The sequence below is a fragment of the Marmota marmota genome, unplaced genomic scaffold (assembly GCF_001458135.2).
Source record: "Marmota marmota marmota unplaced genomic scaffold, marMar, whole genome shotgun sequence".
Classification (NCBI taxonomy): domain Eukaryota; kingdom Metazoa; phylum Chordata; class Mammalia; order Rodentia; family Sciuridae; genus Marmota; species Marmota marmota.
The window spans coordinates 24,558,003-24,574,975 of record NW_026000174.1 but is presented as its reverse complement, the minus strand read 5'-3'; the positions used below and the strand labels follow the sequence as shown (position 1 = coordinate 24,574,975).

The following is a 16,973-nucleotide window of genomic DNA, read 5'->3' as shown; positions in this document are numbered from 1 at the left end:
AGACTGTGCAGGTTGTCTGATAATTAGGCTGAGGGAATGCCAGTGACAGGAAAGGGACAGGGAAGGAAGTGATGTCTCCAGGTCACACAGAATGGCCATAGGGGTGGCGGTCCCATGTCTCTTGTGAGGACAGACCTGGGCCTTGGGGGACATATCTGTGGCTTTGGACACCGCCCCGATGCATTTTGAGAGCAAGACTGTCACATCTATGGTTGCAGCAGCAGCTCCCAGCACAGGGCCTGGCATGGAGCAGGTATTCAGCAACTGTTTGTTGATTGGCTGGCTGACTGAAAGATTGAAAACCAGTACTCATGGTAAGGGTGAGAGCAAATGGCTGTTGGGTAGTTCTTTTCTCCTTTCCTAGTACACCTACCATGGTCAAACTCCCTGCTTTAGAGGGCCCTGGGAGATACCATGGTCATTATCTGTCTCTTTGAATATGAGCTTCCCATGGGGGCCAAATGGCCAAGGGCCTGGACGCTAGTCAGGTTGCCCAGTTCAAGTCTTGGCTTCATGCTTTCTATGTATGTGATCTTGGGCAAAATGCTTGACTTCTTCAAGCCTCAGTTTCCTTAACTGAGGGCAAAAGCCTGGGGGTGGGGAGAAATGTGGACTGGATGAGATGCTGCACAGAACTGGCACCTAGTAAGGGCTCAGTCCATGTTAGGTCTCTCTGTTGACACTCCCCAAGGGGCCTGGGAGGGCCTGGTCCCTCCCTGCTCCATCTGCCAGGCAGGCATAAGCAAGCCGTGGCTGCGTGCCCACGTTGCTTTTGTTTAGGAGCACAAAGGAGAGCAGGAGATAATGAGGCAGAGCGGAGAGGAGTCTGTTAGAAATGGCACCCGGAGGAATATGGGATCCACAGACGTGCGCCAGGGTGAGCCTGCGATTGGATAACATTTCCATTTTGTTTCCTTCATCCATAACTTAGTTATTTAAAGTGCAGGAAAAAAGCCAGAATACACTGTTGTTGTGCACAAATGAGGTTTATAAATAGCTGTTGCGGAGAGCAGTAACGTAGGAGACAGGGTAGAGAGTGGGGTGCCCACCATGAGCCTGACTCAGTACTACGGAACCTGGCCCATATGCATCTGGAGGTGTTCCATGCATCTGTCCCTGTGGGAACCCTGCCTCGCTCTGGGTGATATCTCAGGGAGACCTGCCTGAGTTGGACAAAGAGCACTGTGGCCTTTGAACAGGCTTGGAGGCCATTGGCATCATTACCTATGACAAAGATGGCGGGATCTGTAGTAGGGCAGACTGGGTTTGGGTCCTGACTTCATCCCTCACTGACTGTGTGACTGTAGGCAGGTTGGCTGGGCTCCCGTTTTCCTGTGTAGCCTGCAGGAATGATGCATCAGTAATAGAGCTGCCTTCAGGATGAAGCAGTTACAGCACTTGCCTCACTCCTGTGCAGATCAACAGGAGTTCACAGCCAACTTTGGCAAGACTAGGCAGATATTTCTGAGGCCAGACAGCTGCAATCTTTGCAGGAATCTGGAGATAACCTAAGGGCTGGAGAGTAATGGGCTGACAGAGGACCAGGCGATGTACAGGTCACTATGAAGGAGGGAGTGTGCCCAAACCCAGCTTTGTCCTCTCAACAGGCCTCAAATTTTGAGCCATCTGATTTTCTGAAGTTTAAGTCCAGTTATTATTACTGTTGTGATTATTTAATGCCCTCATGGCTGTCCAGTTAATTACTTGGCATTTTGGTTTCCATCAGCAATGTAGCCTGTCTGCAAATGATCTCCTGTTGGGTTCTTGCCTTGGCCTTGCTGAGAGGGGAGGCTGAGGGATGTGGGAGCAACTCAGTCTTCCTGATGCTCAATTCTCATCATGCATCAGATCCTTATCCTGGAATGTAATGATCCCCTTGGCTTTGACTGAAGTCCAGCCTTTGAGTGGCTCAGAAGCCTCCTGTGCCTTCTGTAGGACCGCAGTCATACACACATTCCAAAATGTTCTTCAAGATGATCTGGCTCAGGCATTGACCAGCTGGGCCTTCTTCATGATTTCTAAGCATTCTCTTTGGATTGGAGTCTGCTATTCGGATTTCCATCTCAGCTTCATTTCTGTTTCACGAGCGTTGATCAAGCACCGTTTATGTGGCCATGGTTACTCTCTGAGTGGGAAAGACCAAGAAAAGGCATGGTGGAGTGACAAGGTCTAGGCCTCCGACTCCCCTATGGTGAATGTCCCTCCACTGTCCAAAAAGACAGAAGCAACACTGTGTGTGTGTATGTGTGTGTGTGTGTGTGTGCATGTGTGTGTGTGTAAAGAGTTATGATAAGGACTTGGCTACCCAGTATGGAAGCTGAGGAGTCTAGGATCTACAGCTGGCAAGCTGGAGACCCAGAGGAACTTATAGTGTAGTTCTAGTCTAAGTCTGAAGGTTTGGGAACCAGGAGAGCTGATGTTGTGAGTTTCAGTACAACAGCTGGCAGGTTGGAGACCCAGAAGAACCAAGGACTAATGTCCCAGCTCCAAGAGTCAGGCTGGAGGAGTTCCCTCTTATCACAATACGGTCAGACTTCTTGTTCTATTCAGACCTTCAACTGATTAGATGAAGATCATCCACATTAGGAAGACACTAAGCTGTACTTGGTCTATTGGGTCACATGTTGATCTCATCCAAAAACACATCCAGAATAACATTTGACCAAATATCTGGGCACCTCATAGCTCAGACAAGTTGATGTAAATTTATTACCCTGCTTGGTATCTGGTGACTGTGTCATTAGGTGTCTTGATGCAGCACAGGGACAGGCACCAGTCTTAGTACCTCTTGCGTTTTTTGGTCACTCTTCAAATACATGTCTTGACCAAGACCTGCATCAGTCCAGCGGACCCCTCTTGGTACCAGAAACATCAAAGCTTTGCCCATCCGTTGGCCTGAAGTGACACTTGCTACTTCTGCTTCCCAACCCTATGGACTTATCAATGATTTTTTCTTGTGGTTTGTAGCAGCAACCTGGGCATTATCTTTGAACCCCCATACATTCCTCCCCACATCTCTTTTGCATCCAGGTCCTGTCAATTTCTTCTTGCTAAATGCTTCCTTCTCATAGCTATCATTTCTCTCTACATCTACTGCCCTCAGGTAGGTCTCAGCTACCATCATCTCCTGCTGCTTTCCTGTGTCCTCCTCACTGGGCTCCTTGTTCTCAATCTTGCCTGCCTACCCTGTAGTCCCTCTCAACAGAGGGAGCTCTCTACAGAAGGAGACCTGACCATGTCATTCCCAACTCATTCCCCCCATCTACCCAGCAGAGTTTATAACATGATGTCCTAAGGGGCCAATTCAGCTCATGCTTAAAATAATCCAATACCTTTTAACCAAAGGCTGTGTGCCTTCTGATTTGCCACAGTCCACACTTCTCCACCTTGTCTTACACCTGCCCACTTCCTTCCTTCATTACTTATTTGTCTCTGATATCAGAGGTCCAAGACTTTAGCATATTATACAAATCCCTTCATAATGTGGCCCTGGTGGAACTTCCTGGATTTATTTTTAGTCCATTCAACCAAAGGACCCTGTACACTAACCTTCCCAGTCCTTACCATTTCCCAAACATGCAGTGTCCTTGGCATGTCCATTCTGGATCCATGCTGTTCAGTTTGCATGTGTAAACTTGGAGCCTCCTCCTTTGAGCCCCTGGATAATTCCTAAGTATCCTCTAGGACTCTATTCACATGCCAACTACTCCCTGTAGTCTATCCATCACATTCTCTAAGACTCAGTGTTTTACTCTGTAAAATGAATAGAATCAGGGTCCCTACTGGATGGGATTGGGTGAGGATTAGATGAGACCAAGCCCATGCAAAGAGCTTAGCAGTGTCCATCATATCAGAAGTGCCCTGCAAATACCCAGCCACTTGCCTGTCCGTCTAGCATCCAGAGATGTTGGGGGTTTGGGCAGTGGTAGCAGGGGCTCTGCTGTCTGTCTTCAGCCGGGATGCCTGGATTTGACAGGCTCATACTATTCTCAGTTAAAGAAAATAGAGGATAATTGGTGTACATTGAGTTGTAAATAGAAAGCAGCTCATTGACGCTTGGATTGACAGGGAGAAGTTGTTAGGCCTAAAGAGTTCTACTTAACAAAGCAAAACACAGAAAATGAAATGAAATCTGACTTTATAAATACATTTAGACTTATTTTTTAAAAAGTATATATATGCATACTTATGTATATACTTGTAAATATATACTTCTATATATATATATACACTTATGCATATGTGTATACTTATATATGTATATATGCACTACATATTATACATATTATATATATATGTGTGTGTGTATATATATACACACACACACATACATAATCATGAAATATTTAAATATTGCATGGGCCATTGCTTACAGCCTGGCACCTCTCCTTGGCAAAACTTGAAGGCAAGGGCTCAGCTTTGCTTCATCTGCATACGGTTCTGTTGAATGAAACACTCACGGACATTTACTTAGGAGAAATCTGTCAATTGCAGAGCCACAGAGAAATAATTATTGCTCCTCTTTTGGTATTGGAATGAGTTGGCTGCATCAGATAAGAGACTCAGAAAGGCAAATAAGTGTCTACAGGGGAAAAAAGAAGTCCCTGAACCCAGCAGCAGACCAATAGGTGATAGGAATTTCCATGTCTAAGGTTGAGAAATTCAGGCTCTGTGCCATATTTTCTTTCTCTTTATGCAGAGAAAAACTATAGTGAAAGCAGATACCCCTTGGCTCCATGCTTCATCCAGAGCTGGGGCAGGATGGGAGTGGGGGGCCCAAGATAATTAAGGCTTTTGGAAGGATCACCAATGTAGTGAGTATAGGGCCAGAGGCAAAGTGTTCTTGGCTGAGAATACCAAGGTCATTGGCAACTTGGCCTGAAGAAGTACATTAATAAAAGGGAAATATAATTCCTGCATTGAATTCCATCCTGGAGGAGGAGTCTGCATCAAATGAGCATGCCTGTACTCCAGGTGAAACGCTATCTCACACATTGGAGGACTTAGCCATCTCCATGTGCAGAATGTGATAAGCCACATTGCAGTTTGCTGGATCTGTTGTGTTCCTGTGGGTGGGCTGTATTTCCCCACTGACCCTGGATTTCAGGTTTGACCATGTGACTTCCTTTGGCCAAGGAGACATGAGGAGCCATGGTAGATGTCACCTCCCAATGGAAGCTTTAAGAGCCAGTGTACTCAAAGGGCAATGGTGTTCCCGCATCTTGCTTCCCACTGTGGTGATGGTAATGATGGCAGGAGCAGGGTCCCAGGTTGATGCTTCTTGGATATAGAAGGAGTGAGCAGTAAGCCTGAGTTGTGCAAGCCACTGATATTTTGGGTGATTTTATGACTACAGTACAGTGTCTCCTAAAAATATACTGCATGTTATGAGGTAGGCATTTATTACTTCCAAGAATAACTAGATTCATCCTGAGTTATATGGCAGAAGGACAATGAGGGAAATTCCCATAAATGCTACAAATGGACCAATAGCTGAGTTTATAAAGGACACTAAAGACCCCATGAGTGCATTTGTAAGTCTTCAAATTTATGCATAAAGCTGTATGACAGCACTGTCACACGGACACTCCCTCACCCACAGAAATGACCGACCAAGACCAGTCCCATGGATTGTGAGAAATTTCATGCAGAGAAGCCATGTATTGCCTTCCCTCCCTTCAGTCAGACCCAGTTGCTTGCCCTTCTCTGATCACATCTGCTCTTTATGGCTTTGTGCATGGCCATCCCCTGCCTAGAAGGCCGTTGTTCTCCTCTCTCCCAGCATCGTGTCCCTTTGGTGAGTACTTAGCAGATTTAGTGCATTTGTCCACACTGTCTCTGGAGCCTTTCCCATACCTTCTCCCACTCCGGGCAGATGGGAATTTCTCCCACATCTTCCATTTGCCAGTTTGAAACCTCCGTCTGGATGTTCCAGGGTCATCTCAAAAGGGAAATGTTCCACACCAAATCATCAGCTTTCCCCAAGCTTATTCCCTTCTCTCCTTCCCCAGATCTGACCACCACCCATTTAGTGACCAACTCTATAGCATAAACTCCTGTTCCACCTCTCATTCCTTCCTGCCTCATTTCTTGTCCAACCACACCTTGCTGATCTTACCACTAAAAAAAAAAAAAAGATATTTTTACTCTTGTTATTACTGTTTCTGTTCAGGACCTAATTATCCGGCCGTGTTTCTTTAAAAAAATTTTTGTTGTTGTTGTTCTTTTTAGATGTACATCACAGTAGAGTGTGTTTTGACTTATTATATGTACGTGGAATATAACTTCCCGTTCTTGTGGTTGTACATGATGTGGAGTTTCATTGGTCGTGTATTCATATGAGAACATAGGAAAGTCATGTCTGATTCATTCTACTGTCTTTCCTATTCCCATCCTCATTCCCTTCTCTTTGTTTCCCTTTGTCTACTCCAATGAACTTCTTTCTCCCCACTATAGTGTGGTAGCATCCATATGTCAGAGAGAACATTTGGCCTTTGGTTTTTTGCAATTGGCTTATTTCACTTAGCATGGTAGTCTCCAGTTCCATCCACTTACCAGCAAATGCCATAATTTCATTCTTCTTTATTGCTGAGTAATATTCTATTGTGTATATGTACCACATTTTATTTATCCATTCATCTGTTGAAGGGCACCTAGGTTGGTTCCATAACTTAGTTATTGTGAATTTAGCTGCTATAAACATTGATGTGGCTGTGTCACTGTAGTATGCTGATTTTAAATCCTTTGGGTATATATTGAGGAATGGGATAAGTGGGTCAAATCATGGTTTCATTCCAAGTTTTCTGAGGAGTCTCCATACTGCTTTCCATAGTGGTTGCACCAGTTTGCAGTCCCATCAGCAATGTATGAGTGAACCTTTTCCCCACATTATCCATATTTATTATTACTTATATTCTTAATAATTGCCATTCTGACTGAAATAAGATTAAATCTCAGGGTAGTTTTAATTTGGATTGCTCTAATTGCTAGAGGTGTTGTCCAACACTGGTTTTATCTCACAGTCTTCTTAGTCATTGTGCTCTCTGCATCTCCTTCCTACCACTTAGAGTGTGGTAATTCTAAGGGAAAGACCTGCTAGAAACTTAAATTCAATTCCATTGTCTTGAAAAGCAGGCTGAAACCTGTTGGTGTGGTGTTGTGGGCCTTTGGAATCTCCTCCATTGAGGTCCTTCCCACCCCCACTTGCTTATACTTGAGCAGCACCAGGACAGACTCACACACACACATAGGAATACACATGGACACATTCATATATCTCACACACACACACACACACACACACATATATGTGAACATATTCATATGCATTCATTTAGTTAGATTTTTCCCTGTTGTGACTTAAAGTCCCAACCAGAACAACACAGAAGAGGAAAAGTTTACTTGAGGGCTCACAGTTTCAGAGATCTTAGTCCATAGAAGGTAGGCTCCATTCCTCGGGGCTCAAGATGAGGCAACAACATCATGGAGAAAGAGTGTGGCAGAGGGAAGCAGCTCACATGATGATCAGAGAGCAGAGGAGAGAGATAGGGAGAGAGAGAGAGATATTCCACTCTCCAGATACAAAATATATACCCCATAACCATGTCCCCAAGAGCCACTTCCTCCAGCCACACCCCACCCACCTCCAGCCACCCCCAGTTAATCCCATCAGGGATCAATTCACTGATTAGGTTAAGGCTAAAACCCAATAATTTCTCCTCCAAACCTTCTTGCATTGCCTCCCATGTGAGTTTTGGGGAGACACCACATCTAAACCATAACCGGTATATATGAGTGTGTGTGTGTATGTGTGTGTGTGTGTGTGTGTAAGTGTGTGTACCTCCTTGCCCCTCTCTGGCTTTGCACATTGTTTTCTCTGCAGCCTTCTCTGATGGCACTGGCTTTCACCTTTATGATCTGGTTCAAGTTTCGTATCCTCTGGGAAATCTTCTGGATCCCCTAGGCAGAATTTCTGTCTTCTCTCCTGGTGCTCCCCAGGGCTTGTTTATGTCTTCCTTAAAGCATTTCCACTCTCTGTGCCAGCTATGACTGGAGATTGTCGCAGATAAATGTCATGAAAGCAGAGACGGTGTCTTCCTTATGTAAGTCTTCCCTTTGCTCAGAAGGCAATGGTGTGGAGTGGCTCTCCATAACGTGTGTTAATCCATTTTGTTGTAACAAGCAGCTCCACCCCAAATCAGTGACTTAGCATCAGAAACACTTATTTTTAGCTCATATGAACATTGGAGATTGGGTAAGCCAGTTGTGGTTCCTACAACTCTGGGAGGCTCTACTCCATAGATCCTTGTTCTGTGGCACAGGCTAACAGACCATCCCCTATTTGGGATGTGCCATTTTCCTGGAAGAGAAAAAGTAGCAAGAGTCCCCCGAGCAGTGCCTCCTAAAGCCTCAGTTAGGGCACAGTCACGTGGTGTGTCAATTTTGACGCGTTCTCCCAGAGGATGGAGGGAAACCATGAGGAATAGCCATGTAGAATGTTTTTTATGGAGAAAGGGGGTACAGATAAATGGGGATTATAATGTACTGCAACGTAACATGTTTGATAAGTTAATTAGACTCATCCTAATGAAAAAGACCCTAGAGAACTCCTGGCCCTGTTTCCTCTTTTGTCAGGCATCTGTCATTTTGGATCACCCAGCATCTGAGCCAACTCCTTACATGTGGGAATTCCCTACTTTTTGGGTCTTGGTGGGAGCTGAGGTCAACTAGCATGGCTTCCTACTAGAGCAGGATTTTTAGTTGCACTTGGACCTAGGCCAGGTCTAGGACTTGGGCTCTACCCATCAGATGGACCTCTGAGGCTTTGAATCAAGAGGAGGCATCTAGCACAGGCTAAGGTGCCAGGAACTTTGTGTTCTGGACCCCTGGTGGCTTCAGTGTAGTGGCAGCACCCAGTGTGTGAGTGTTGGCCATGCTCAGAAGTGGTCCTCTACTGAGGTAAGACTCAGGGTGATGGACGCGATGACCTTACTGAGAGCCTGGTTCTCTACCTTCCTGAGCCGCCCAATGTCCTTTTGTCATTTCCTTCTACCTATGGCAGCCAGTGCTGTTGCTATGGCTTGGAGACATGCATCCCAGGGTGTATGTCTTCTTTCCCAGGGACACAGGGCATAATGTCTTTCTGAGTATTAGATTTGAAATCAGAATTCTTGGGTATAAAGACCTCCAGCTCCCTGCTACTTCCATATTTGGAGTAAGTTGCTTTACTTCTGTAATCCACAGTGTCCCCAGTTGCTTCATGTGGTTGTATCAAAAGAGATAATACTCATGGGGGGGGGTGGTCAAGACATGGTAAGAAGGCTAAATGACTTTCTCAAGTGCATAATGTGTGCGGGTGACAGAAATGAGTCCAGAAGGCAGGCCTGCTGGTTCACAGATAGTTCTTGTGGACCTTCACTCAGATGGAATTTATCGTGTGGACATAAAGAAGGGGTCTGTGATAGGAAAGAACATATAAATTGCCACTGTCTTGGCAAGCAGTTTACAAAGGGGGTCCTCCGCCTGGTATCAGGCGGGTGGTGGATTGTGCTGCTGAGCCCCATCTTTTTTTTTTTTAAATTTTCCTCTCGTCTGCCTAATCTTGAGGACAAGGAAAGAAGCTCAAGCTGGGGTTCCAGAGTGAGCGTGAGGGTCATGAAACCCGGCTCTGAGTAGTCTAATCCGAGCTGTGTGGCGAATGTGTGCTCTGGGACTCTGGAACAAGTGGTGCGGATTGGGCACAGCTGCCAACAAAATGGCCAGGTGTCCTTGTCAGTAGAGGGTGAGCTGTCACCCCGATACTGCTCTAGACCCTGGGTCCCTTGGATACACTGCACTGTGTGCTTATTTTACAACATTCAGAAAAGCATGCAGTCACAGTGGCTTTTTCCAGGATTCTAGCAAGCTCTGAGCATTTCTGCAGTGGTCCAGAGATGCTCGGCCTGTGGCCTGAACCAGTTGGGAGGTCTTCTACCTGCTCTTTTGAAGGGAGGGATGGCCGAGGCAGGCCAGCAGGTGTCTGTGGACATGGCTTCTCATCTGTGCTATGAACAGGACCTTGAGATACGAAAAATTGTGCTCTCTGTATGTAATAAGAATTGTAATGCATTCTGCTGTCCTTTTTAAATTTTTGAAACTACAGAAAAGACAACTAAATAAAATCAGGGGAGACTCATCCCCTACTCCCCTCTGATGGAAGATCCTTAGGTCTGCCGCCATCTCTGTCCTTAGCCGTCAGCCTACTGAAAGTTGTGTGAGATGAGCTAGTGTATGTAGAGCCTGCAGAGCAGAGAGGACTTGTGGGGAAGAAGGGGACTTGGGCCTCCCTTTTCACATCAGGGAGGTAGCAGCCACCTCTCTCCAAAGGTGACCGTTGTCTGGCATAGCTAGGGTCTTCCCCATTTGTGAGTCCCTGGGTATTCCTGCTCTTTGGTTTTGCCTTTCCTTGGGCCTCAAGAATCTTTGATGGTGGACTCTGGGCCAGCAGGCACCTGCGCCTCCCCATGCATAGGGTGAAGAAATCCTGGACAGACACCATTACTGGAGAAGCAGTTATGGCTGCCAGGTTGGCTCTGGCTGCCTGGAGCTCCAAGGAAAAGTGTCCTGGCCTCTCCAACCGAGGGAGTGCTGGGGAGTCCTCTGCTTGGGCTTGGCTGAACCACTGCAGTTTCTTTCATATAAGCTGCCATTGGAAGGCACTGTCATACCAACCCTGGTGAAATACTATCATAGTGTAAATCAAGTTTAGGAAGAAACTGGCTTTAAATAATTCTTTGGATTTCCTCCCCTGGAATCTTCTCTGGCATTTTCTGATTGTGAATAAGAGTCATGGATAGATCAGGATGAAGCAGAAGCTCACAAACAGGGCTGAGGTCTTTCTTCTGAGATGCCATCAGAACTCCTCTGTCCTCTGAGAGCACCCGCTGTGGTCCACAGAGGCCCCAGGAGCTGACTGGAGGGCAGGCAGTGTTGTAGGATTGTGAGAGCCAAGTGCAAACCTGGAGGGGTTGAGGGATGAGTCAGGATGGTGGCCAGAGAGTGGGCTGAGAATCCCAGCAAGCACTGCTGATGCTACGTCACCAGAGACCAGGAGACTTCCTATCCAAGTTTCCACATGTCTTCTAGTTTCTTAATGTTTGCTAGTTTTGATCTCTTTTAGTGTCCGGTAATTGTACTTTAAAGGCCCTTAGAGAACTTGCAGCTTTCTCTTGGAGAAAGTCTCAGCCTGTGGGTATCAGCCTGGGCAGGACCCATTAGAGGGCACAAAGTAGAGCCAGGAGGTGGGCCTTGTGTTTAAAGTAAGGGAGGGTGGCCCAGCTCGGTCCAGCATCCTGAATCCACTTCCATAGGTTCCAGCCAGCTCTCATCCCACCCCCAACAGCCAAAATGGTGAAACAGATCCATAGCAAAGAAGCTTTTGGGGAAGGCTTGGAGGCTGCAGGAGATCATCTTGTAGTAGCTGACTTCATGTGGTCCAGCCCTGGCAGAATGATCAACCCTTTCTTTCATTCCCTCTCTGAAAAGTGTTCCAACATGTTTTCCTTGAAGGAGATGCGGGCCATGTCAGGATGGGGCTGCAGGTGTGAGGTCGAATGCATGCCCACTTTCCAGTTTTTAAAAAAGGGTCAAAAGATAAGATTCTCACAAAGTTGCTCAGGCTGGCTTGAAACTTGCAGTCCTCCTGCCTCAGACTCAGGCCCCCAGGGGCCACTGCTTCTTGAAGTCCTTGCTCTCAGAACTCTCCTTGGGTGGCTCCTGTCATTGTACTTCACTGGCAGATTTGCCCCATGTTTCCTTTTCGGCTATGACAGCCCACCCCTGGCTGGCAGGGGGAACAGTCTCTGGCTGCACGCATCCTGGGAAAGGCCCATCCTAAACCACAGCCTATACGCCTGTTGGGAGGGTGAGCAGAGGGAGCAGGCCTCACAGCACTGACCTCCAGACTGATTGCCATCTGGTGAACTGCTGCTCCCCTGCTTCCCCTGGTGGCCTCCACAGACAGGGAGGGATGTGGCGAGACAGACGGGAAAGTGCATGGAGCATGGTGGCAGCATGGGTGACAGGAAAGATGGCCAACCAGAAGATGAAGCATTGGATGGGAAACAAGTGCAGATGCAGTCAGGCTTGGCCCCTGCTGGCCCAGCTGGGCCCTTGGTGAGAATCAGAGTGGGTTCCTGGCCCGGCAAGTTCCCTGCCCTCCACATCCACTCTGCACCTCTCCTGCCCCTGCTTTGGTCCATGAGGCTGACCTCTGTGGGCTGTATCAGTCAGACATGCAGCCCCTGCTGCCAGGTGGGAGCCGCTGGTGGGTAGCATTTGGCAGCAGCTATGTTCTTCCACAACGATGCCCACAGCCACAGCTCCTGCTGGGTTCCTGTGAGGACTCCCTCCCTGGCCCCTTTGGGTCTGATGTGGTAAGAGCTGCCCCCCCTTCTGTCAGCCCAGGGTGCCTCGATCCCCTGTGGATTTCCCTTAGCTTTGCCCACCTTTCTGAATAGCTCTTTCATTAAAAACTCTTGGCTAGGCTGGGTGCAGTGTTTCACATCTGTCATCCCAGCTGCTTGAGAGGCTGAGGCAGGAGGATCATAAGTTCAAAGCTAACCTCAGCAAAAGCAAGGCACTAAGCAACTCACTGAGACTCTGTCTCTAAATGAAATACAAAATAGGGCTGGGGATGTGTCTCAGTGGTCAAGTGCCCCTGAGTTTAATCCCTAGAACCCTTCCCCCTTCAAAACAGCCTCTTGGCTAATTTTCCCCTGGGCCCCTGAGGACTGGTCCACAACTCTCTGGGCTGATGCAGTCCATGAGCTCACAGCTTGGTGAGCAGGACATGGGCTGAACTGCATCCTCTCACCGTCCCATGGGCCTGGGTGCAGGGTGCAGTCTATACAGTTGCATGCAGTCATGGCGGATGGGATCGGCTGCCTCTTTATTCCCTTTGTTCCCCCCTCTGTTGCCAGAAGCAGGTCTGGGTTGGTCTCACTGTGAAAGCTGGCAGGATCTTTCAGCTTCTGCAGTGCTGTCCTTACAGCACGGAGAGTCCAGAAGCAGCCTGGCAGTGCCAGTCCAGCCAAAGTCTGGGGAGCAGGCTTGGGGATGTTCTTGTGGGGATGGGTCTGGGGCCTCTTCCTGTTTTTCTGGGTCTGTGTTTAGAGAAGCCAGTGGGCCCAGGATGCCCTCCTGCTGCAGATGATCACTCTTCAACAGCTGATCTCCTGGTTCTGCTAGTCTCTTAACTAGAATCGTTTAATGATGGTAAGCCATAGACTGAAATAGCTGTTTGTCTTCTATGTCCCTGAGTTTTCTAGAAGTTGCTTCTCTGTGTCTTCAACTTTGTGGGGAGACCAGGAACTACTCTCTTTCAGTTTAGGTGCTGGGTCTGCTTTGCCTTGGGCTTTAGCTCTAGGAGTTTGGAGTGGAAAACCAACCCTGGTAAGCAAGGCACCCGGAGACATATCGGCTCTACCGGGAGGGGTTCAGAGCAGCGGAAAAGCCCTGGAAATCCCAGATTCAATTAATAATTCCATAAGACAGTTCATTAAAATGCACAAGTGCTTAACTAAACAAAACCATAATCGAAGTTGTCAGAAGTGATCCACGGTTGTGTTAGAATTTTCTCATTCACACATCATTTCCTCTACAATTTAGTTAGATAACAAACACTACTTATCCCGTCGCTGGCTTTTTCAACCATGAAATGCAGTTGGTGGCATGTTGAACTAACAGCAAAGAAAGGCTTTTAGCTGGTTGGTGAGGGGGGTCTCAGCTAGGAGATCAGCACGTCTTGAACCACCGCAAAGCCAGCCTGGTGTCTTGAATTCTTTGTAACCTGTTTTTTTTTTTTTTTTTTAATCTGGGGAGGACACCCTTCTTCTGGTGTCTTTGGGGCTGTGCCACCTCAGAGACCACTGCCCTTCCCATGGAGCAGAACTATTTAATCAAGCCAGAGTTAGCACTGGGCATAGAGAGCCTGCTTCTCCCAGGATGCCTTCCATTCTTCCACAGTTATTGCTGCTGCATTCCTTTAGCTGAAGCAGGTGATGATGGGAAAGGACAGATATTTTCTTAGGAGGGTTATTTGGAAGGGTTATCAGCGGTATCACCTCTGTTGGAATGGTCCATCAAGACTCCTCCTCCTGAGGAAGTTCTGAAGCTCAGAAGCTGGCCATGGACCACATCTGCCAGGAAGCGAGGGCCTTGTGTGGCAAGCCATGGGGACTATGGGAGGCAGTATTCTGCTGCTGTGGCCTTATCCAGGCAACTGGTCTCTCGCAGGGGACTGAGAAGGGAGAGGCTGCCTATTTTTAAATACTGTCTGTGACGTGCAAGAACCATGTAGCTCCAGACCTGGGGCACCAATGCTTTATGTGAGGGACCTCTTGGACTTTAGTTAACTGAAAACCCTGACTCTTCATTTTAATTGATCAAAATAAGTTCATAAGTGTGCAGATATTGGCACATATATTCCTATATACTTTCTTTATCACCTCTTTGCTTCTTCGTAGGTAGGAAAACACATTGTACGTATAGCAATGAAAAAAATATTTCAGTCTTAACAGAGTTTGGGATCTCAACCTGGGTGGAGGCCAAGTTTCAGATCTCACTTGGGATAATTGCCTTGGGATGAGTGACTTTCACGTGGCCTATTCTACAGCACTGACCTTGTCTGGATGTCATAGTTTGCTCAGGCTGCTATAACAAGATATTAGAGACTGGGTGGCTTATGAACATCAGGCATTTATTTTTCACCATCTGGAGACTATGAAGTCCTAGAAGAAAGTACCAGCAGATTCAAAGTGTGGTGAGGGTCCACTTCTTGACTCATGGACACAGGCTTCTCACCTGACTTCATATGCAGAAATGGTGAGGGAAGTCTCTGGGTCCTCATGTAAGAGCTCCATCCCATTTGTGAGTGCTCTGTCCTCATGACTTATCATCTCTCCCACCTCATAATACTATTCCATTGGGGTTAGGATTTCAGCACATGGATTTGAGGGGACACGGGCATTCAGTCCACTGAGCTGGGCATGCTGCAGCTCAGTTAGGTGACATCAGCCATGGCCTTGGATTGTCTTTGTGCTTTGGTGCATCTATATGCTGTAATGGCAGCAGGGTCAGCTTCCATTGTGGAGGTCCTACCCTGTGCCAGCACATGCTGCGTGCTCAATCATATTGAGCCCCACAGCACCTCTGAAGGATGAGGTTTACTACTTATAAGGAGGAGACGCAGGAGGGTCAGGTTTCTTTCCTAAGGCCATTTAGTACAGAACCAAGGCTTAAGTCCAGGCCTCCTTTCCTCCAACATTCCAGCGATGAGGCTAACTTGGTGAAATTCCTTGGACTTTTCAGGTGTCTACAGCATTTTTATTTTCAGTTTTATACATTATGTAGGGTGACCTGGCTCCCCATCTCTGTGCCACCTTCCTTTCTAGCTGGGTCTTCTTAGCATCTCTGGCACTTGGGAGGCTGTGGTGAGGGTCCACTTCCTGTCCCTGGCAGACTTGGGACCCATCCTCACATGCCTAAACTGCTCCCTGGCTGCTGGTCACAGACTCTCCAGACCTCGCCCTTCCCTTATCCTGCAGGCCACTGTGGCCCGAGGGGAACCCGTGCAATCTGGCTGTGTCCAGGGCCTGTGAGTGGTGCTGTTCCCCCACTGTGGATGGCTCTCCTGCCCTTCCCCTCCTGGTGCCCCTGCCATGGGGCCTATAACTATTCTTCCCACTGAGCACTCTGCTCCCTCAAGGTCTCTGTGCCTGCTGTTTCTGGAGCCTGCAATGTTCTCCCTTCTCGGGAGACTCATAACTTCCATCCTCCTTCCCTGCCTTCCTCCCTTCCTCCCTCCCTCCCTCCCTTTCTTCCTTCTGGTCTTTGCTCAGGTGTCAGCTAGTCAGATAAGTCTTCCCCGCCTAACTTTATCAATCAGCCTGTGGCCCTTTCTGTCTCCTTCACCCTGATTCATTTTTCTCCTCATCACTCTGACCACCTCATCCATTTCTATTATCTCTTGCTGCCCAGTGGGAAGTGGGCCCTGGGTGAGGAGGCTCTGTTGGTTTTATTTGCTGAGTCTAATTGGAGGAGGCCTCTGCAAAGAGCAGGGGATTTGGCAGCTGAGGCTGAGGTTCTGAACCTGTATCTGCTGCTTACAGGTATAACAGGTGTGTGACCTCAGGCTGTATTGCCGCATCTCTGAATTCCATTGATCTGCCCATGAAACAGGAATATCAAATCCTACCTTTTGAGCTGATTCATAGTATGAACTTAGAGATTCTTAGTAGTAGGTAATGTTGACCCAGTGTGGATCCTGGGCCGTGCCCGTGCCAAGGGCTTTGCAAAGACAGCCTCATATCCCCCTCAGGATGTTCAGCAGGGGCGCTAGTGCTATTTATAGTTTACAGATGGATGCTGAGAAAGATAATGTGATTGGCTCAAAGCCCCATAGCTAAAAGGTAGCAGAGTCATCACTTGAACACAGGATCTGGATCCAGGCTCTATAATGTCTCTTATTTGGACAATACATACCTGGTATTTAGTAGGTGCTCAGTAAATGACAACCATTCTTAGTATGATTTATTATTTTTACAGTTTTATTTTTTTTATTTTTTATTTTTTTTAATATTTTTATAACTGCATTTTATTTACACAGTACAAAATTTGGATTGGGAGAATACATCATCTGAAAATCCTTATTATGATTGGCATGTTCAGAAACCATTTCCATTCATGTCAAAATTAATATGCATTTCTTTTTTTTTATTGTTGGTTGTTCAAAACATTACATAGTTCTTGATATATCATCTTTCACACTTTGCTTCAAGTGGGTTATGAGCTCCCATTTTTAGCCCATATACAGATTGCAGAATCACATCAATTACACATCCATTGATTTACATATTGCCATACTAGTGACTGTCGTGTTCTGCTGCCTTTCCTATCCTCTACTATCCCCCCTCCCCTCCCCTCCCCTCCCCTCT

At 47.1% G+C, this 16,973-nt stretch overlaps 1 protein-coding gene and 1 long non-coding RNA gene across 4 annotated transcripts in view; both read left to right on the top strand.

Annotated features, from left to right (window-relative positions):
* Galnt18 (polypeptide N-acetylgalactosaminyltransferase 18) overlaps positions 1-16,973 on the top strand; it is a 338,683-nt gene that overhangs the window by 81,633 nt on the left and 240,077 nt on the right. The window lies entirely within an intron of this gene.
* Positions 7,725-16,973, top strand: part of LOC125612060 — a 21,059-nt gene continuing 11,810 nt past the window's right edge. Inside the window, exon 1 of the long non-coding RNA XR_007342319.1 lies at positions 7,725-11,017. This is a non-coding gene — a long non-coding RNA (uncharacterized LOC125612060). The remainder of the gene's footprint in view (positions 11,018-16,973) is intronic.